Below are 23,208 nucleotides of genomic sequence, written 5' to 3' on the forward strand. Positions count from 1 at the left end.
ATTTTAAAATAAAATTTAAGATGCTTGGAAAGTGGGTTTGTTTTATTTAATTTCTTGATTTCCTCACAGTTAACAGAAACCTTCATGGTTTGAAGCATTACTAGAAAACCATCTAAAGTATATACCCTTGTTCCCTCCACAGTGCTACGAAAAAAAAAGATGGCAGACTGGGGTACAGGAGAGCACTCTAGACAAAGCAAAGAGGAAGAAGCCTGATTTAGGTGCAGATTGGTTGCCATCAAGTTGATTCTGACCTAATGATGACCCCATGTGTGTCAGAGTAGAACTGTGCTCTGTGGGGTTTTCAGGCTGATTTTCCAGAAGTAGATCACCAGGCCTTTCTTCCAAGGTGCCTTGGGTAGACTTGAACCTCCAAGCTTTTGGTTAGTAGCCAAGTGCATTAACCATTTCCCCCACCCAGGGACTCCTTTACATGTAAGGGGTACACCCCTTGCCTTCTAGTAGATAGTAAGCTTTCTGCCCAGTGACAGGATGGGGTGAGGCAGGATGGGATAGGGTGGGGTGAGCAGGGGTCAGCTGGTTGGTGCGATAAAGGATGAGGACCCTATTTGAAAAGAATCGTCAGAGAAGACCTCTCAGAGAAGTAACCTTTGAGCAGCGCTAGAAGGAACCAGCATAGACAGCCAGAGAAAAGTTCTGCAAGTATGGTGGAAAGGAAGTTGCACATGCAAACGCCCTGGGGCTGGAATGAATTTGATGTTCAAGAAATGATAAGAAGGCAGGTGTAGCAGGAACATAGAGGAAAAGTGTAGGGAGAAGACCTGAAAGGTAAGAAGGGGCAGATCTGATAAAAGTAAGCTACAGGGAGAAAATAATAGCCGTTGGGTTCATTTTACCAAAGCTTCCTACTACAGTGTTTGAATATTATCCCAATTCTAAAAATGGCGTGTGAAAAACACTTAAAAGGAATAATAAGGGTCTGTGTGCCAAGTTTGAACCAACTGCAAGTTCCAAATTTGTATTTGATGACAGATAGGGCTTGCTCTGAGTGGTATCTCTTGGAAAGAGAAGGCCCTCACGACTTGCCAGCTACACCTCTCCTGTTGTCAGCTTCCACATAAACAAAGGAGACTGGCGCTCAGTATGGTGGCCTCAAACCCTGTGATGTGTCTTCTCCCTTCATCCTCAGCCCTAGCATATGCATTACACATGCGCCGAGAGTTTCAGGGCTCTTTATGCCCCATATTCCTCCATAGTCAAAATGTGATACTGCTCAGTCTCATGACAAGGAAGGAACCCCACCCCCACCCTGCCACACACACACACACACACACACACACACACACACACACACACACACACACAACTTTACATTCCTTCTCTCCAAAGGTAGGAGAAATCAGTTTAGCAAGATAAAGTGAGACATGGAAGGGAGCCAAATAATAGACCCGAGATTCCTGGGAAACCAAGCTATTACAACCAACTGGTGGCAGAAAACTCGGATGCTTTCTCACTGTGCTCTTCCAACCCACTGAGAACTCCTGGGCAACCCAGTCTGAACACCTTAAGGCTAGATAGCATTTTCAGGGTAGTTATTTAGAATAGTGGAAAGAAAAAGATTAGCACGTGGTACACAAAAACCAGTAATCGAAGAGGGTAGCAAATATGGAGAAATGTGAGTTGGATGGATGTAGGAGATGATTTGTTCAAAATCAGTTCGCAACTAGAAGCAAAGTCTTCAATGCCTAAGTGGATACTGAAGCAGCAGGCCAATTCCTCCTTGCCCCTAAAAGCCTCTACAGACCCTATAAAGCAGTAACGTGCCTTTACGTTCTCAGTTTCCTTTCAAAGAGCCTTGCGTTTTTAGGCACTTGACCACTCCCTGAAAATAACCAAGCCCAGGTGGTGCGTGTCTGCCGATTTTCTTTTTTCCACCTCTGGTAGTGGGACTGTGATTCTGACAGTAGCTTTCCTTCTCAATAGTAAGTATCTTGTAGAAATCTATTGAGTGCATTCGCTGCGCATCATTCCTGCACAGCATGCCAGCTGTTGATGACACAGCACTTCAGTAAGATGCTAGCTGGAGTCTCGCTGAGGAAATAGGCAGGCGTGAGAAGCATTGTACCATATTTTTACACAAATTACGCATGTTATACAAGAAATGTTTTACTTAATTTCATCATTTCTGCATGTCATGTGTGGGTGCATTGTATATGTGGGCGCATTATTTATGTCAGCATGTTATTTGAGAAAATACGGTAACAGCAGAGGTATGAACAAAGTGTCATGTAAGGCAGAGTGAGAGCAACTGATTGTAGGACTGAAGGAGGGCGTCAAGTAACTAGACGTATGTTGAAGGATTTAGAGGATGGAGATATAATTAGACACAGAGAATCACATGAGCCAAGACAGAAACAGAAGAGCGGGCGTGCATAGCATATTCCTTCAACATCGACATTTTCATGAGACTGGAACCTTCTTTACCTTTTTTTTTCCGTGTGTGGGGGCAGGGAAAAACAGATGGATGGAGAGTACAGAAATAGAGAAATAAGGACAAGGGGGAGTAGAGAAGTAGGCAATGGGAAGCTCCAAGTAACAAAGCAGTAGTATATGGGCCTCAGGAAGTTCTTTACCTGGAGCTCCAGTCTCACATCAGCAATGTGGGAAAGCTTCTGCCTGGTAGAGTTGCTCTGAGGATGAAATAAGGTGCATTATAACATAGTTGTTAGGAGCTAGGCTTGAAGCCAGAAAGGCCTGCCTTCAAATTGTGCTACCTTCTTGGGCTAGCTAAGTAATTTTGCATGTCCCTGAACCTCAGTTTCCTTGGCTATAAAATGGGAATAATGGCATCTCCCTCACGGGCTTGTGAGGATTCCATCAGCTAATGCTTGGCAGTGCTTATCAGCACAGCGCCAGATACATGGTCAGCACTCAGCAAATGTTAGCTCCCCTCCTCCATCATCACAGATGACAGACCTTTGCTGAAGGGTAGTTCCTTTCCCCTAAGGAAATGTGATAGCTGGCAATTTTAAATCCCTTGGTAATTTTGTCACTGTAACTGTGCTAAGAGAGCAGCTTGACCTTTTTAGCAGTTATCTTTTCCATGGAGGGGATCTCTCTTTCAGGCTGCACTGTGTTTGTCTTCCTTTGTTGAACAGTAGCCTCGTTCCTGTCAAATGCCTGATGCTGACGAATGCCATCCCCAGGCAAGTAGGTGAATAGCATTCACCACTCCTGGATTCAACTCTTCTAATTTGAGGTAACTTCCTACCTTCAACAGCATACCCTTAAGCTCTGTACAACTCAGATATATACAGTGAAACCTGTGAAAGCTGGAACTCAACAGGACTGCCTTGTTTTTCTAAGTCTTTCCAAGTTTTCTGCCTTTGATAGGGTGCAGTTACCACTTTTCTGTCACTCTATTTAGCAGAACATATTTGAGTTTTCCTTTTCTGACAGGTTTCCACCTTACACGGGTTCCAGCTTTTGCAAGTTGACTGTATTTATTTATATATATATATATGTATATATAGACACGTGATATTGTATATATGTATATACTATACTGTGAGAAGCATATGACCCAAGGCCCGGCACTAAAGTAGGTAGCTGCCCTGTTAGGAAAATAGAGCTATAGAACTTGCAGAAAACAGGCAACATTATGAAGAAAGTATATTACAAAGTACAAAGTCTATTCCAAGTATGTTTATGACTCTGGCAATAAGTACCTTGCCCACCCAGGAAAGGGAGAGGAAGCTGGAGTTTTCAGGGGAGGCTCCAGGCTGTAGGAGCTGTATTATGACCAACAAGCATTTCTTAGAATAACCATCATTTTTGGTTTTACAACATCGCCCCACCTTCCCCACAAACCCTAAAGGTGAGGGAAAATAAGACTATGCTTTAAAGCAGTAGTTCCCAAAAGATGGCTTCTTTGTACCTCTACTCTTGCTCTATACTCTGAAATCTCCCCTACTAATCTGCATTTACTGATAATAATTTATATCTTGCATGTTTTATTAATCAAAGACAGTTGCCCGTCAGAGATCTTGATCAGCATAAGTCATGTTAACTCGGTATAGCAACACTGTTATTGAATTGCAGTTATTAAAAGGAAAAAGAAGAAGCTAGGCTGTTTTACTTATTATGAATCTAGACTGTAAACTCCTGTTAATACCATGTACATATGTGTATCCAGAAAAGGTGCAAAATCCAGAAGCCATACAGGAAAAGACTGATAAAGTGGACTACGTAAAAATTTAAAAAATTATTCATGGCAAAACATACCCTGAGTAACATCAAAAGACAAACTATCAACTGAGGGGGAAAAAATGTAATTCATGTAGTAAAAGCTTAATTTCCTGCACAAAGATTTCTTATAAACCAGTAGGAAAATGCCAAGCCATTGCTTTTTTAAAAAGTTAAAGGACATAAGCAGGCAATTTCAGAAAAAGAAATACCTATCACCAATAAACATATAAAAAGATGTTTAATCTTACCAAAAAAAATGAAAATGTAATAAACTTTTTCAACTATCAGATTAGTAAAGACATACATGTCTGATAACACTCAATGTTGTAGAGTATAGGAATTTACAAAAATTGTTAGTAGGACTGTTGATTGGCACAACCTTTTTGCAAGGAAGGTTGGCAAAATCACTTGAGTTTAAAACGTACCTACCCTTTAATCTAACAGTGACACTTTGAATAATTTAAGAGATAGATCCACATATAGAATCAAAGGTATGCGTGCAGTGACTATGCAGTGATGTTCAGTGCAGCATCTGTTATATCAGCCAAAAACTAGAAGCAAAATTTCAGCTTCTGATCAAGATGAAGTAACAAGGACCAGCTTTAACCTCCCACCTGAAACAAACAAACAAAAAAGGACAAAATATAAGGAACAGCTGCACTCAAGACACTGTACATCAGTCATTGAAGGGCAGTGATCTCTGAAGATAGAAAGCAAATGAAGTGAGCCCATGATTGACCCAGCTACCGCCTAGAGAGAGTTCCCAGAACATTGCACGTGGATGGGGAAACCAGGCAGATCTCTGTGGTTGCCCTGAGTGGAGAAGATGACATTAGGAGTTCAGGAAGGCCAGGATGGCTAGAGGAGAGGAGAGAGCTACACAGAAAGATGGCGACTTGAAAGAATCTCCCCTGAGTATTTAGTTGAGTACCAATGAGCACATGCATGTGAGGAAGCTACTCAAGGCCAGGGAAAGAAGCATCTGAAATATTAGAGAGAATGGTGCTTGGAACTCTCAGTAGGCTGGGAATAGTGCCTGTATCTACACAAGGAAATGAAGAACACCATAAAGGGTAACTACATGGGTGTGTAAATATATATATGTATAAATACATGTATAAAGTTTCTTTTCCTTATTAGTTTAACCTCTTTGAATGACAACTCGTTGCGTCAAGTCAATTCCAACTCATGGCGACCCTATACAGCAGAGTAGAACTGCCCCATGGGGTTTCCAAGGAGCAACTGTTGGATTTGGATTGCCGACCTTTTGGTTAGCAGCCGTAGCTCTTAACCAGTACACCACCAGGGATTTCCTTTGAATGATAATCAACTTTTTAAAGCGAAAATAATAACAGTATATTTTGAGGTTTATGAAATATGTAGAAGTCAAATGAATAACAGCAGTAATACAAAGGCCAGGATAGGAGAAATGGAAGTATACTGTTTTAAGGTTACAACGGCACTGGGTTCTGGGTTTATACTATACATGGAGCCCTGGTAGCACAGTGGCTAAGAGCTATGGCTGCTAACCAACTGCAGTTCAAATCCACCAGCTGCTCCTCGGAACCCGTATGGAACAGTTCTACTCTGTCCTGTAGGGTTGCTGTGAGTTGGAATTGACTCAACGGCAACGGGTTTTTGGTTTAACTGTACAGGAAGTTCTTGGAAGAAGTACAACCAGAATGCTCCTTGGAAGCAAGGATGGCAAGACTGCCTCTCACATACTTTGGACATGTTGTCAGGAGGGACCAGTCCCTGGAGAATGACATCATGCTTGGTAAAGTAGAGGGTCAACGAAAAAGAGGAAGACCCTCAATGAGATGGTGTGACACAGTGGCTGCAACGATGAGCTCAAGCATAGCAACAACTGTGAGGATGGGGCATGACAGTGTTTTGTTCTGTTGTGCATGGGGTCGCAATGAGTCAGAGCTGATTCAATGGCACCTAGCAACAACAACATGTATGAAGTAGTATGATATCACTTAAAGGTAACTATGATAAGTAAAATAAATGTATTATAAAATAACGCAACCACTATAATACCACAGCAAAGTGCTAATATATAATAAGCCACCAAAGAAGATAGAATGCAACCATAAGAAGTACTCAATTGAAAAGATACCAGGAAAAAAAGAACAGATAAGACAAATAGAAAACAAATAGCAAAGTGGTAGAATTGAATCTAATTGTATTAGTAACCATGTTAAATGTAAAAGATATGACATAGTGGTTAAAAGACAGAGATTATTAGACTGGATATGGAAAAAAAAAGACAACTATGTGCTGCCTACAAGAAACCCATCTTAAATATAAAGACACAAATAGATTAAAAGTAAATGACTGGAAGAACATGCTGACAGTAATCAAAAGAAAGCTCAAGTGACTATATTAATGAAAGTACATTAAGAAACTGGGAAAAGGAGCAAATGAAACCCAAAGTAAGCAGGTGAAAGAGAAAATAAAGATCAGAGTGAAAATTAGTGAAATAGAAATCAGAAAATCTATAGAAAAATTCATTGAAACCAAAGAGCAAGTTATTTGAAAAGATGGATAAAATCAATAACCCTCTAGCCAGAATGAGGAGGAAAAACAGAAGGATTATACAAGTTACCAGTATCAGGAGCGAGAAGGGTGATGTCAGCCAGATACTCCATATACTAAAGGGATAATATGTTAGCATTAGGAACAACTTTATGCCAATAAATTGAACACAGATGAAATGGGCAGATTCCTTGAAAGGCTCAACTACCAAAGCTCTCTTAAATAGATAACACGACTAGTGCTGTATCTGTTTTTAAAAATGAATTTGTAGTTATAAGCATTTCCCAGAAAGAAAACCCCAGGCCCATGTGGCTTCTTGGTGAATTCTACCATATAAGGAAGAAATAATTCCAGTTTTACCCAACCTTTTCCAGCAAGTTGAAGAGGAATACTACCCAATACATTCAGTGAGAGACCAGCATTACCATGATACCAAAATCAGAGAAAGACATTACAAGAACAGAAAACTACAGACCATTATCCCTCCTGAACATAGATGTAAAAATTCTAAACAAAATTTTAGTAAATCAAATCCTAATACATATAAAAAGTATAATTCAATGTGACCAAGTGATGTTTATTCCAGGAATGCAGGGTTGGCTTAACATTTAAGAAGAGGTGTAATTCACCATGTTAACAGACCAAAAAAAAAGAAAGAAAAATCATGTGATCATTTAAATAGATGCACAAAAAGCATTGGACAAAATCCAATAATGCTTCTTGGTAAACACAAAACTCTTAGTAAACTAAGAAAAAAAGGAAACTTCACCCTGATAAAAGGGCCATCTTTGAAAAACTTCTAGCTCACATCATAGTTAATGGTAAAAAACGGGAAATTTGTTCCCCTACAAGAAGAAAGGATGCCTACTCTCAAGACTTCTATTTAACATTGTACAGGAGGGTCTAACAAGTGCAATAGGGCAAGAAAAAACAATAAAGTCACCTGGACTGGAAGGGAATTAACAAAACTGTATCTATTTGCAGATGACATGATTACATATATAGAAAACCCAGTGGAATCTACAAAAAAGCTACTAATAAGTGAGTTTAGCAAATTTGTAAGGTACAAGACGAATAAACAAAAATCAACTGTACTCTTACATACTAGAAACAATCAGAAATTGAAATTTTTTAAACGCACTTTATAACATCAAAAAATATACCTATGGCTGTATCTGACAAAAGACGTGCAAGAGCTGTGTACTGAACACTGTAAAATATTGCTGGGAGAAATCAAAGAAAACCTAAATAAATGGAGCAATATACCATATTAATGAGACAGAAAATTCAATATGCTTAAAATGTCAATTCTTACCAAAATCTCAGCAGTTTGGGTTTTTTGTTTTGTTTTTGTTTGTTGTTTTATTTTAATTTTTTTGTCGATATCGGCAACCTTATTCTGAAATTCATATGGAAATGTGAAAGACTGAAAAGAGCGAAAATAACTTTGAGAAAGGACAAAATTGGAGGACTTACTTTAAGACTTAAAAAGCGACAGCAATCAAGACTGTGGTAAGATAGACAGCAGTTAAACAGGTAAATGAAATAAAATAGAGTAAAAAAATAGACCCATATGTAGGTAGTCAGTTGGTTTTTCACAAATATGCAAAAGACAGTGCAGTGGTTGTCCATAAACATCCCAGTACAGTTCAATGAAGAAAGGACAGTCTCTTCAGTAAAGTAGTCCTGTAACAATTGGTTAACTATATATTTTTGAAAAAGCTTTGATCCACATCTCACATCATATACAAAAAAATGAATCATAGATCTAAAACTCTAAAGTTCTAAAAGAAAACATAGGAGAAACTGTGACATTGATTTAGGCAAATATTTCTTAGAACACCAAAAGGAAACAAAAATATGAATTGGACTTCATCAAAATTAAGAACTTTTGAGTTTTGAAAGACACTCAGGAGAATGGAAAGATGAGTGACAGACTGGGAAACAGTATTTGGAAATCACAAATCTAATAAAGAACTTCTATCCAGAATATGAAAAGAACGCCCAAAACTCAATAATAAGAAAACAATCCAATGAAAATGGGAAAAAAAAAAAAAGGCTTTGGAAAGATAATTGAAGTGAACAGACAAATGAGGAATATACACAGGTAAGCAGATCAGCACAAGTAATGATGCTCGACCTGATTAGAAAAAGTATTGCCTTCCAGTTGATTCTGACTCATAGCGACCCTACGGGACAGAATAGAACTGTCCCACAGAGTTTCGAAGGAGCACCTGGTGGATTCGAACTGCTGACCTTTTGGTTAGCAGCCGGAGCTCTTAACAAGTACGCTACCAGGGTTTCCAGCCTGATTAGTCACTAGGTAAATGCAGATCAAAACCCTGACGAGCTCCCTGTACACTCCTGTTTGTTGTTGTTAGCCGCCATGAGGTCACCCCCAGTTCATGGCAACTGTGCTCATTCATGAGTTTCTGATCAGGCTGTGGTACTCCACAGGGTTTTCATTGTCTGGTTTTCAGCAGTAGATCTCCAGGCCTTTCTTCCTAGTACATCGTAGTCCGGAAGCTTCCCTGAAACCTGTTCAGCATCACAGCAGCTCAAAAGTCTCACTGACGGACAGGTGGTGGCTGCTCTTGAGGTGCATTAGCTGGGAACCAAACCTGGCTTTGCCACATGGAGAACGGAATTCTACTGCTGATTTACACCTCGTTAAAAAGGGGGGACAAGAAGCTACTTAAATGTTCATTATTAGGGAATTAATTAAATAAATTCTGAAGTTAATCTACATGTGCCAATATGAAATGATCCCAAAAATATATATTAATCAATGAAAAAAAGCGAGGCACAAAACAATACGTATTAATGTATGTCCTTTTGAGTGAAAAATAGGTATTATATATGTGTGTGTGCTTATATATATTATGTGTATACATATACATTAAAGTGTGTGTATGTGTGTATCCTAAGGGGTTTCAGTGGTTTTTTCCGAGGATTGGGACTGTGGTTCTGTGGAAAAGAGAGGGAGACATTCACTTCTCATTTTATTCACTTCTGTTGAATTTTTTTACCGTATGTGTGCGCAAGTATTCTTTTATAAATTTTTTTAAAACCTGTTTAAAAAAGTTAAAGAGGGAAAGAGAGAAAAATCAAAGTTGGCGATGATCATTTAAAATATACTGTAATTACCAGCTGAAGATAATATAATTACCAATTGAAATATAATCCAGTTTAGTTTTTATTCTTTTAATCCTTATAAAATATCCTTTTTTTAAGAGGCTATGAAGACCGTCCTGGGTTAAGAAATTGGGTTATGGGTTTGTCTCAAGTAACTAAAATGTTTTATGAGCCTTATGCCTTATTTCTTGATCAGATTGAAGTAGGAAAGTATTATTTTTAAAAAGGCCTTTTAGGTTGAGCTGAAACATCTACTTTTTACTAGGATGTGAGAGCTACGGCTGTATTTCAAGAGAAAGAAATGGAACTGAGGAGATCAGGCCTGCTTTTCCATACAGGTGTTGGGCACAGAATAGAGCAAAAGAAAAGGTGTCAAAAGTAAGATTTCTTTAAGAATATTATAAAACTTGCACTTTTGAACTGAAAGACCCCATTTCTCCAACATGGTGTAAGTAACCACAAAGTCGATGTATGTAATCATTGGAGGATTTAGAGGCAAAACTGTAACTAATTATCAGAAGATTACCATGAATGGTTTTACAAAGACTTCTTGACAACTCTGAATGGGTTGGAAGGATTAATGAATAGGTAGCCTGGGAACTCCCTTTGAATCTTTTGAGATTAGTATGCATTAAAGAACTCCTCCTCAATAAAAGATTGTCATACTCAAGAACAGTCGTAATTATGGGTGAGGTTTTCCAGCACAAGGAAATGCATTTTTTAAAACTGTTTGCTTCAGTGAGACAAACTTTTGAGGAAACAGCACAGGCCATTTTTCTAGATTGGATAACATCATGCAAACACTCCTTGCTGACCCCTTTCTCCGGACTTCTCCTATAGTTTTTTAGTTATCACATTCAACGTGACAGTCAGAATCTTGTCCACAAACAGCGATGTCCTGAACCCGACTGTGTGAACCGTCATGATGCATCTATCTTTATAAGAGATGCCTGAATTATTTATAAGGTCATGTCATTGGTGCAGAGCAGGGTGGGGCTAAGTATAATGAACGTATTCTCCATTTAAGAATCAATTTCTATGCCTGTCTCATCCAATTCTAGTGAAGAGAGTAAAGTAGATGTGTAGCAGAGCACCTAGAGAGTTATAAATGTATACATGACCAAACAACTTGAGGGCCCAGATGGTGCACCTTGTACCAGGCATGAGAAGTATCTCAGTACATATTTTCACTGGAGAAAATCTGGGCGCTTAGCCCCACTGGTTTGGGAACTTGATTAGCTGCCAAGCCAGAGGTGGGTGATGAGTAGTCCTCTCGTGACAGCGCAACTCAAACTGTGGTCTTGAGGATCCTCTGTATGACTCACAGACTGGTGCACAGTCTCAGCGTTGAGTGTTTGGTTGCTGGCGTGAATCAGTGGTTGATATCCATCCTTGGTGTTCCATCAGAGACGGCAACAGCCTTTTCCATTCATTCCAGTCAGCTGGGCTTCCATTTTCTGTGTGTGGTGGTGTTTTCTTTTTTAGTGGCAGGGGAGTTATAATCTTGAAATGTTACAGCTAGAAATACTATCCAAGGTCATCTAGTCCCAACCATCTCATAGATGAGGAGATTTCTAGTTACTGGTTCAGTGAGACTAGAAGTCAGGCCTCTAGACCCCCAGTTCAGTGCCTCCTCTACTGCCTACATTGCACCTGCCCTCTCATACCAGCTGCAGACCAAAGACATGTGAGAAATGTTGTCCAGATTCACTCAAGATTGAGCTGTGACCAAGATAGCCATTTTATTAGTTTGGATCAAGAGAAAACCACTGTTGAATCATGTTGCAGCAAAATCAAGGTACGTCCTCATCGTTCCATAAAACCCCACCTGGGACACCAAGTCTGAATTATAGCAACACCAGCCTGACCTCAGTCCGCAGCAAAGCATCCTTTCTTAATAAGTTACCTCGGTGAGAACATAGGTACAATGTTCTTGGACTCTGGGACAGCAGCAGCTCACCACTGCAGGAGCCCTCAGCTGTGAACAGGGCTGGCCACATCAGCTTGGCCCTTCCTTCAAAGCTGCCACACAAACCTTCCAATTGCCATTGTTTTTTGATATCCTGTTTCCTTTCTTTTTAGTTACCAAGAACAGTTCCCTTTGAACAGATACTGTGCTTTGTTTACATTCGGGGTTAGGTATTTATGTTGATTTCCACCTGGAGTCCACGTCTGCCTGTGATTATAGACAACCTCATTCCCAGGTGATCTGATTCTCCAGCAACACACCTGGCTAGCTTGTGCTTCTGAACAAATTTTGAGAGTCTGGAGGGCATTTTTTACTTGAAGGAATAATCCTTTGTTGTCGTCTCGCCTGGGTATAAAGCAAAGCTAGTGGGTAACTTCTTTATCTTGTGGCTCCAAATCCACTGCTGTGGAGTCTATTCCAACTCATAGCGACCCTATAGGACAAAGAAGAACTGCCTACATAGAATTTCAAGGCTATAAATCTTTTACAGAAGCAGACTGCCACAACTTTCTCCCATGGAGCAGCTGGTGGGTTTGAACTGCCGATCTTTTGGTTAGCAGCTGAGTGATTTAACTACTGCGCCATCAAGGTTCCTTCTTGTGGCACCATCACAGTATAAAACCCAAACCCATTGCCGTCAAGTCAGTTCCGACTCGTGGTGACCCCATGTGTGTCAGAGTAAAACTGCACTCCATAGGATTTTCAATGTCTATGATCTTACGGAAGTAGATAGCCAGGCCTTTCTTCTCCAGTGCCACTGGGTGGATTCAGACTGCCAACTTAGTGGCCAAGAGCAAACCATTTGCCCTACCCAGGGACCTCATCATAGTATAACCCATTGCTGTTGAGTCAACTCCAACTCATTAGAGTGGTAAATAGTGTGGCTTCTGGAACCAGGCTTATTAGCTGTGCGACATCAGGCAAATATACCTCTCTGTGCCTTGGTTTCCTCATCTGTAAAATGGAGATAATATTCGTAATCTGCCTCATAGAGTCGCTGTGAGAACACATCGTGAATTGAGTGAATTCATGTAGAATATTAGCTTAGCACAGGGCCTGGAACTCAGTGAAATGATGGGTAGTAGTGGTAGCGGTGGTGGTCATATTAGTAAGAATGGTTGTTATTGCCACTACTCTCCAGCCCTCTCCAAAAGAACCACCACTACCTAGAACCACAGACCTTTGGGCCACTGATTTGGGAGTTAGAGCTTAGGTGGGTAAGCTGAAGGGATGGGGGAGGTGATAAAGACCTAGGAATGGGAGGGATTGAGTAGCTGTAAGTAGGCAGGTCAAGTGGCTCTCAGAGGGATGAAAATGAAGCTGCTCTTTTGCTAGAGGGAAACAGAAGGAGCTTTTGACCCTCCACGAAGAAAAGTACAAATCTACTCCATTACTGTTTTGGCATTCTCAAATCTCAGAGAGAAAGGCTAGCCTCAAGAAACACAGTTCTACAACACAGGCTTTAGGAATTAATGGACCAAATGATAAGCTAGCGCCTGGAGGACTCTACATTTAATTCCATGTCTAGTGACATTCATTTTGTAAACCTTGAATGTGTACTGAGTGTGAAGGAAAACAATTTAGATTCATCCCAATAAGAAGAGGCAGCTGTTGACAGGGGAAGCCTGCTGACCGAGGATTTCAACAAGCAGTGGTCCTTCCTGGCGCTGCCTCCAGCAAGCATGTGACCTGGAGCCTTCACCTCTTGCTCTAGGCCACATTTCTAAAATGCAGGGTTTGGACAAGGCTCCTTTCAGCTCTGATGTAATAACTGAGTCTACTGAAATAGAAACCCACCTTACTCCCTTGGCGCATTTGGTTTTTGTGTTTGCGCATACGCACACATGAACTCTGAAAGAGGTGGTAAAATGTCTTATTCAGGAAGAAAGGTTTCTCATAATTTTCAACAAGTCATTAGACGTCTATGACTGTTTCCTCACCTGTAAAACGGTTATCAGTGCCCTGGGCCCTACCTCATAGGGTGCTTGTGAACATTAGATAATAAAAAGATTGTAAAACCCTGTGTAAATGTCAAGTTCTGTGTAATGGGAAAGAGGAACCTCAAATAGGGGAGGAAAGCTCAGCATGTGAAAGATGATGCAAACTATGGATTTTCTCCCTGACATTTAAAAAAAAAAAACACATATTTTGAGAACCCCTGAAACTATTGCCCTGAGATAATCTTTAAACCTCAAACCAAAAATTTCCCTTAAAGTCATTTAAAACCAAAGATCACTTTAGCTTTAGTAGTTAAAAAGATCTGCCTTTAGCATCGTGTTCTTTTAAGAACTATCTGTATTGGATCAAATTGACAACAGCAACTCGAAAGATCAGATAGGGACCTCAGGGGGCAGTGAGTTTATGTTAATGAAGGAGGAACAACTCAGAAAAGAAGGGTGAGAATAGTTGCACAACTCAGAGAATGTCATCAATATCACTAAACTGTACACGTAGAAACTATTAAATTGGCGCATGCTTTGCTGTGTATGTTCTCTCAACAATGACAAAATAATTTTTAAAAATACATATTTTCTTCATTTTTATCAGAAAATAGCAGTTCTTTGTATGTACTTTTATGCTTATGCATTTATAATAATAGCACAGTTTGGGGGACTACAAAGTCAGACCATGTGGTAAAAAGGTATTTCCCTGCTTCAGAACCCAAATCCCCTTGCAAGGAATTTAAGACAAGCGTACTTTATGTCAAATTCCATTTCATAGGGAAGTTGCAGTGTCTAGCATGGACCACTTCTTGCTGTCAGAACTTTATTTGTAGGGACAGAATTGTGGCAGTTTAGAGTGCAGTGGGGGCAGTGTGGCCCCCAGTGTGCTTTTTATAAGCTTCAGTCAGTCACAGCCTTTGCAAGGGCAAGTGATGGTTCCGTATTTCATCTATTTGGCAACTTTCTCTAAGGAGATCAAAGCTGCTTTGTGGACTTAATCTATTTAATTCTCACCACATCCACACCATGTAAGTAGCTGCTCTAACTCTGCTGATACGAAACCCACAGCCAGATACTGGTCTTACGCTATTTAGTCTTAGGAACCTTTGATTTCAAAATTCTTTGGTTTCTCATGAGCATCCCCTTTTCAAGGGCGCCTACACAAGCAAATCATCAAGAAGAGGAGTTGGAGTCAAACTTTCCAAATTATCTTCCCATTTGTCCATATCTCTAAAGTAGACCACTTTGAGAATTTTGTGAAGGGCATGCAGTGTTAGCCTCCAATTCATAGATTCTCAGGAAATTGACAGATTAACTGAGCATTCCTATTCAGTGTTAGAGCTCCTAAAATTTTTGACTTTAGGCACAATCAGTTTTAAGGTCACATTAATTGCATGGTTTATAGAACCACAAATCCCTTGGTTTGGCTAGTTTTGTGACCTTGAAAAAGATGCCTACCTTGTGTGAACTTCAGTTTTCAGTAAAACATGAATAAGAGCCCTTGCATCACAGTTGTCTCAGTTAAATGGGGCAGTGTATATATAATGATTAGCACAGGGCCTGGCTCACAGTAAGCCTTCAATAAATAATAGCACTTAACTTTGCAAAGCAAACAGGTTCTTAGATTAGTTTTACCCTTGTTAAGACTTTCACTCAATGTTTAAGCTCTAGTCAAGCAAATCCAGGTATGTTACAGGTTTTCTTTTTGAAAGAATGCTTAGTATGTTGCTGTAGCAAGCCTGCTACCTTCTCCCTTCACTTCAGTGTTGCATATGTGTTACAAGAAGCTTTCTCAGGAAGACATTTCTGTACTTTACCTTGGATTTGTGTCAAAACAAGATTACGTTTTTACTTGCCCCGTGAGAAGCTATTTAGTCTTGTGAACCTTTGATTTCAAAATTCTTTGGTTTCTCATGAGTGTGGTAAGCTTACATGAGGTATGCTTGGAAATACGTAGTCAGTTTGGGTTCTGGTGGTGGGGGGAGCAGGAAGAAGAAAGGGGGGGCGGTGGATAAAATGATCTAATGCCTTTTGGAACTTGCAAGAGGCAACGTCTGAATGGAACACTAAATGTGAATCCAATATCCAGGCATTTATTGTTGCCAGCAGCTTTTGTTCCTAAATGTGGGGCCATTGAGTTTGTTCCAACCCACAGCGACCCTTTGTACAACAGAAGGAAATTCTGCCCGGTTCTACCCCATCCAATTGTTGCTGTATTTGAGCCCATCGTTGCAGCCACTGTGTCAATCCATCTTGTTTTTCCTAACCCTCTACTTTACCAAGAAAGATGTCCTCCAGGGACATGTCCCTTCTGATAACATGTCCAAAGTACGTGAGATGAAGTCTCTCCATCCTCGCTTCTAAGGAGCATTTTGGCTGCACTTCTTCTTCCAAGGCAGATTTGTTTGTTCTTCTGGCAGTCCATGGTATATTCAACATTCTTCACCAACACCATAATTCAAATGCATCAGTTCTTCTTCAGCCTTCCTTATTCATTGTCCAGTTTTCCCATGTGTGTGAGGTGATTGAAAATACCATGGCTTGGGTCAGGCACACCTTAGTCTTCAATGTGACATCTTTGCTTTTCAACACTTTAAAAAAGGCCTTTTGCAGCACGTTTGCTCAGTGCAATACGTCACTTGATTTCTTGACTGCTTCCTCCATGGACATTGATCATGAATCCAAGCAAAATGAAATCCTTGACAACTTCAGCCTTTTCTCCATTTATCATGATGTTGCTTTTTGGTCCAGTTGTGAGGATTTTTGTTTTCTTTATGTTGAGGTGTAATCCATACTGAAGGCTGTGATCTTTAATCTTCATCACTAAGTGCTTCAAGTCCACCTTACTTTCAGCAAGCAAGGTTGTGTCATCTGCATAAGGGGCAGGTTGTTAATGAATCTTTCTCCAGTCTTGATGCCCGGTTCTTCTTCATGTAGTTCAGCTTCTTGGATTATTTGCTCAGCATACAGATTGAGTAAGTATGGTGAAAAAATACAACCCTGATGCATATCTTTCCTAATTTTAAACCACACAGTATCCCCTTGTTTTGTTGGAGGAACTGCCTCTTTGTCTATGTACAGGTTCCTCATGAACACAATTAAGCGTTATGAAATTCCCATTATTTGCAATGTTATCCATAATTTGTTATGATCCACACAGTCGAATACCTTTGCATAGTCAATAAAACACAGGTAAACATTTTTTCTGGTATTCTCTGCTTTCAGCCAAGATCCATCTGACATCAGCAATGGTATCCCTCATTCTATGTCCTCTTCTGAATCTGGCTTGCATTTCTGGCAGTTCTCTGTCAATTTACTGCTGCAACTGTTTTTTACTCGTCTTCAGCATAATTTTACTTGGATGTGATAGTAATGATACTGTTCGATCATTTCCACATTCTGTTGAATCATCTTTCTTTGGAATGGGCACAAATATGGATCTCTTCCAGTCGGCTGGCCAGGTAGCTGTCTTCCAAATTTCTTGGCATAAACTAGTGATCACTTCCAGCATTGCATCCATTCGTTGAAACATCTCAGTTGATATTCTGTCAATTCCTGGAGCGTTGTTTTCACCAGTGCTTTCTGTGCAGTTTGGACTTCTTCCTTCAGTACCATTGATTCTTAATCATATGCAACCTCCTGAAATGGTTGAACATCTACCAATTCTTTTTGGTACAGTGACTGTGTATATTCCTTCCATCTTCTTTTGATACCTCCTTTGTTGTTTTTTTTTTTGTTGTTCAGTATTTTGCCCATAGAATCCTTCAATATTGCAACTCAAGGCTTGAATTTTTTCTTCAGTTCTTTCAGCTTGAGAAAAGCTGAGCATATTTTTCCTTTTTGGTTTTCTAACTCCAGGTCTTTGCACATTTCATTATAAAACTTTGTCTTCTCAAGCTACCCTTTGAAATCTCCTGTTCAGCACTTTTACTTCATCATTTCTTCCCTTTGCTTTAGCTACTCGATGTTCAAGAGCAAGTTTCAGAGTCTCTTCTGACATGCATTTTGGTCTTTTCTTTCTTTCCTGTCTTTTTAATGACCCTTTGCTTTCTTTATGTATGATGTCCTTGATGTCACCGTACAACTTACCTTCAGTCATTAATGTTCAGTGCATTAAATCTATCGTTGAGATGGCCTCTAAATTCAGGTGGGATATACTAAAGGTCATAGCTTGATTCTCATGGTCTTGTTTTAACTTTCTTCAGCTTCAACTTAAATTTGCATATAAGCAATTGATGGTCTGCCCCAGGCCCTGTTCTGACTGATGATATTGAGCTTCTCCATCATCCCTTCCCACAGATGTAATTGATTTGATTCCAATATATTCCATCCAGCAAGGTCGACATCCATTGTTACTGTTTATGTTGTTGAAAAAGGCATTTCCAATGAGTAAGTTATTGGTCTTGCAAAATTCTATCATGCAATCTCCTTCATTGTTTCTAACACCAAGGCTGTATTTTCCAACTATTGATCCTTCTTCTTTGTTTCCAACTTTCACATTCCAATTGCCAGTAATATCAGTGCATCCCGACTGAATGTTAGATCAATTTCAGACTGCAGTCTTGTAGGCATATGGATATTATCATATCACTGACAACATTGTATTTCAGGATATATTTTGAAATGTCCTTTTTGACAATGTGATTCCATTCCTCTTCAATTTGTCTTTCCTGGCATATTAGACCATATGATTGTTCAATTCAGAAGGGCCAGCATCAGTCCATTTCAGCTCAATAATGCCTAGGATATCGATTTTCAAGGATTCCATTTCATTTTTGACAGTTTACAATTTTTCTTGATTCATGCTTCATACATTCCCAATTCCAATTAATAATGAATGTTTGCAGCTGTTTCTTCTCATTTTGAGTCGTGGTACTTTGGCAAATGAACGTCCTGAAAGCTTAACTCCATCCACGTCATTAAGATCAACTCCACTCTGAGGAGGCAGCTCTTCCCCAATTGTTGTTTGAGTGCCTTCCAGCCTGGAGAGGCTCATCATCCGGCACTATATCAGACAATGTTTCGCTGCTATCCGTAAGGTTTTCACTGGCCAATTTTTTCAGAAGTAGATCACCAGGCCTTTCTTCCCAGTCTCTCTTAGTCTGTAAGTTCCACTTAAACCTGTCTGCCATAGGTAACCCTGCTAGTATTTGAAATTCCAGTGGCACTGCTTCCAGCATCACAGCAACATGCAAGCCACCATGGTAGGACAAACTGACAGATGAGTGTTGGTTAGACAGCTGAAAGGGTGCTGAATTAAGCCACTTAGCAGAGAGGTCTGAGTCATCTAGCAGCAGCTGTCTGTGCCTCACTGGAGGTGTTTTGATCTTTGTCATCTCAGTGCATTTGTTAAGTACTATCTGTAGCACAGTGCTCCAGGTTGTGCTAAGTGAGTTACCCAGATAAGGGTCTCTTCCCTTGAGAACAGCACTGAGGCAAAGGGACCTAGAGGTTGTTGACACGGCAGCAGAACAATCCAGATAGGCAGTAGAAGATAGGGAACGCCCGTATATTGAATGCAGAGAATCACATCTTGCAGCCAAAAAGGAGCTTGGAGAGAGCCAGTCTACTTCCCTAGCTTAGATCAGTGAAGTCGTTAGCTCAGGTCACATGGCAAGTAGGGAGCAGGTTGTCTCACTTAACAAGACAGAGTTCTTCCCACCTCACCCTACTGGAGCAGAATTGTTTCACCCAAGGACTGAAATGTGACAATGTCTGCCATATTTAATCAGAAAAGGCTTTAGGAGAGAGTTGGCATTTCAAGTACATCTTGAGATGAGATCTTTAGAGATCAGGATAGGATATAGGGGATGGTGGGCAGAGTGTGTTTGAGAAGAACTGAGCCCAAAAAGGTTATGAAATATCTTGAGGCAACCTCGTAAGAAGCCTTGAAGCAGTGGATGAGGTTCTTGGTCATGTTTTGTATCACAGAGGGGAGTCATGATAGGACCCTGAAATGGTGACCATTCATGACTGTGACAGGCATGACCGAGTGGTTGGATGGTGGAAATCAGCCCAGAGGGTTAAGAAAAACCATTGCCACCATTTCTGGACAGCTATTATGTGCCAAGCTTTAAAGATTAGCATTTTATGTCAGATGTCTGTCACCCTCCGAGCAGCCCTGCTGGACAGGTGTTGTTGCCTATCTGCAGATAAGGAAACAGACTCAGAGAGATTGAGTAACTTGCTGAAAAACATAGAAGTATTGAGGGAGCCAGTATTTAAGCCCACACTGTCTCCTTCCAAATCTTTCTGCTACTCCACAAGGCCTCTAAAGAACATTGGGAGGAAAGTTATGGATAGCCAGCCAGAGAGTAGCTAGAAATGTCCATGTTTATCCCAAACTGGGATTCTATATTTTATGAGGGGGGAGGGGACGGGACACAAGCTTGTGCAATGGTTTGAGTTATGCTCAAGAGAAAAAAAAAAAACAAGACAAGTGAAAAATGACTATAGAGATTACTTTTTGGCAGGTCATCGACATAGTAACATGACCCACCAAGACAGAGAAGAGTGAGGATCACAGAAGAAAGATAAGCATCTGTCATATATAATAAGAGTTACTGATGATTTAGTGAGTTTAAGATTGAGAACTAGTATTGCGTGACCAAAGGGGAAAGTTCAGAGTGGATAGGTGGGTTGATGTGTCATCTAAATAGTAATATAGTGACATTGGGTGAGGTAAATCCTCAAAAACATCATTTAAGGACCTATTTGCATATAGCACTGTACTAAAGCACTGAACTAAGAAATTGTAGCAAAGAAGTGAATAGACAGGACTAGGAAAATTACAAACTAAGAGAGGCCATGATGTTATCATACCACATCTTGTAATGGTAGAGAACAGGGAAAATTAAGCCTGTTAAGACCCCACTGCCAGTAGGAAATGGATCATTGAAATGGTTTGAAGAAGATAGGAAAGGCAGAGCATTGAAACAGAAGACAAAGCCAACATGCCCAGTATCCTGGATTTCAGGAAAGAGGGAAAGGCAAGGGAAAGAATACCTGTTGAGCATTTTATTATGTGCTGACAGCATTAAATAATTAATCACTCCAGTAAATTAAATACTCAAATTTTCACACAGTGCTTACAGCAGTCCTGCCACGTAAGTGTTACTGCCGCACTTTACAGATGAGGAAACTAAGGCTCTGAGAAGTGGTGACTTGCCTAAGATCAGACAGGTAGCTGAGACAGGATTCACCCAGGTCTGACTTTGAATCCCTTGTTCCTTCCACACTGCTCCTCGACCTCACCGCGATTTGGAAGGAAATTGGTTATATACAGAGTCCGAAGCTATGAAAGGATGATGAGGATCAGAATGGATTTGGGGCAGGGATGAGGATACTGGTCGCCTTACTGAGTGAAACCACTGGGAAGTAGAAATGGGAGAAGTTGGCCATAAGGAAATTCACGTGTGTGGCCTTTTGCTATCTGGCACGTGCAAGGCTTAAATCTTAGTTGCATCCTACTCTCCCTTTTGAGAACATGAGTTCCTTGTTTGAAAATTATTTGCAAGCCACTTTTCAGTCTGCATGGGAATAGGGTTGGGCTTCCAGGTTGATATATCTTCAAATTACAGTTCCAAGAAAAATACTGGGTCCACTGCGTAGTTTTTCGCATTTTTAACTGATGGTCCCCTTGCCAAACATAGCCATTCACACCCAGCGAGTCATCTGGGAGCTATGGGAATCCTTTCCCCAACTAGTACCATGCTTTTGCCAGCTGTGTTTAGAAATATCCCCAAGTCTCATTTTCTTACCCCTTTCAGTGACCAAGGAGCTCTGGTGGTACAGTGGTTCAGAGCTCAACTGCTAACCAAAAAGGTTGGCAATTTGAATACACCAGCCGCTCCTCGGACACCCTGTGGGGCAATTCTGCTCCATCCTATAGAGTCGCTCAGTTGGAATCAGCAACAGGTTTGGTTTCAGTGACTGATAAGCCACTTGTTTTTTAGATTATATATGTATATGATAGCAACTAATTGGTAGAAGACCTTGCAAAAATAATTCTAAATTGGAAAAACAGAGTTAGTCTACATGGGGTTTTTGTAATCTTGAAGTGTGAAAAGAAGAATGGGCAAATGTTTTGCTTTAAAAGTGGGTAAGTGCAGGGCACATCTAAGTCAATTGGTGTAATAAAATCTATTAAGAAAACACTCTGCATCCCACTTTGGAGAGTGGCGTCTGGGGTTTTAAACGCAAGCAAATGGCCATCTAAGGTGCATCAATTGGTCTCAACCCACCTGGAGCAAAAGAGAATGAAGAACACCAAAGACACAGGGTAATTATGAGTCCAAGAGACAGAAAGGGCCACATAAACCGGAGACTACGTCAGCCTGAGACCAGAAGAACTAGATGATGCCTGCCTACAACCGATGGCTGTCCTGACAGGGAACACAACAAAGAACCCCTGAGGGGGCAGGACAGCGGTGGGATGCAGACCCCAAATTCTCGTAAATGACCAGACTTAATGGTCTGACTGAGACTGAATGACCCCAGAGGTCATGGTTCCCAGACCTTCTGTTAGCCCAAGACAGGAACCATTCCTAAAGCTAACTCTTCAGAGAGGGATTGGATTAGACTATGGGATAGACAATGATACTGGTGAAGAATGAGCTTCTTGGATCAAGGAGACGCATGAGACTATGTTGGCATCTCCTGTGTGAAGGGGAGATGAGAGGGTAAAGAGGGTCAGAAGCTGGCCGAATGGACTCAAAAAGAAATAGAGGAGAGAAGGAGTGTGCTGTCTCATTAGGGGGAGAGCAATCAGGAGTATATAGCAAGGTGTTTATAAGTTTTTTGTATGAGAGTCTGACTTGATTTGTAAACTTTCACTTAAAGTACAATAAAAATGAAAAAAAAAGTGGGTAAGTGGGACAAGATAGTCTCTTTTAACAAACAGTGCTGGCATAACTGGATATCCATCTGCAAAAAAAAAAATAAACAGGACTCATACCTCGCACCATGCACAAAAACTAACTCAAAATGGTCAAAGATCTAAATATAAAATCTAAAACAATAAAGCTCATGGAATTAAAAATAGGGATAACACTAAGAGCCCTAACACATGGCTTAAACAGTGTACAAAACATTACTAACAATGCACAAACACCAGAAGAGAAACTAGATAACTGGGAGCTACTAAAAATCAAACACTATGCTCATAATAAGTCTTCACCAAAGAGTAAAAAGACAACCTACAGACTACGAACAGGGACTTCACCAAAGAAGACATTCAGGCGGCTGACAGATACATGAGGAAATACTCATGACCATTAGCCATTAGAGAAAAGCAAATCAAGACTACGATGAGATACTGTCTCACCCTAACAAAGCTGGCATTAATCCAAAAAACACAAAATAATAAATGTTGGACAGGTTGTGGAGAGACTGAAACACTTATACACTGCT

At 40.4% G+C, this 23,208-nt stretch overlaps 1 protein-coding gene and 1 long non-coding RNA gene across 2 annotated transcripts in view; both read left to right on the plus strand.

The window, feature by feature from the left end:
• LOC135227639 (uncharacterized) overlaps nt 1-22,741 on the plus strand; it is a 71,697-nt gene extending 48,956 nt beyond the window's left edge. The window contains exon 2 of the long non-coding RNA XR_010317830.1: nt 1-22,741. This exon is cut by the window's left edge and continues 46,603 nt beyond it. This is a non-coding gene — a long non-coding RNA (uncharacterized LOC135227639).
• The window catches only part of NSMCE2 (NSE2 (MMS21) homolog, SMC5-SMC6 complex SUMO ligase), a 271,144-nt gene that overhangs the window by 217,319 nt on the left and 30,617 nt on the right, over nt 1-23,208 (plus strand). The window lies entirely within an intron of this gene.

The sequence above is a fragment of the Loxodonta africana genome, chromosome 14 (genome assembly GCF_030014295.1).
Source record: "Loxodonta africana isolate mLoxAfr1 chromosome 14, mLoxAfr1.hap2, whole genome shotgun sequence".
NCBI lineage: Eukaryota > Metazoa > Chordata > Mammalia > Proboscidea > Elephantidae > Loxodonta > Loxodonta africana.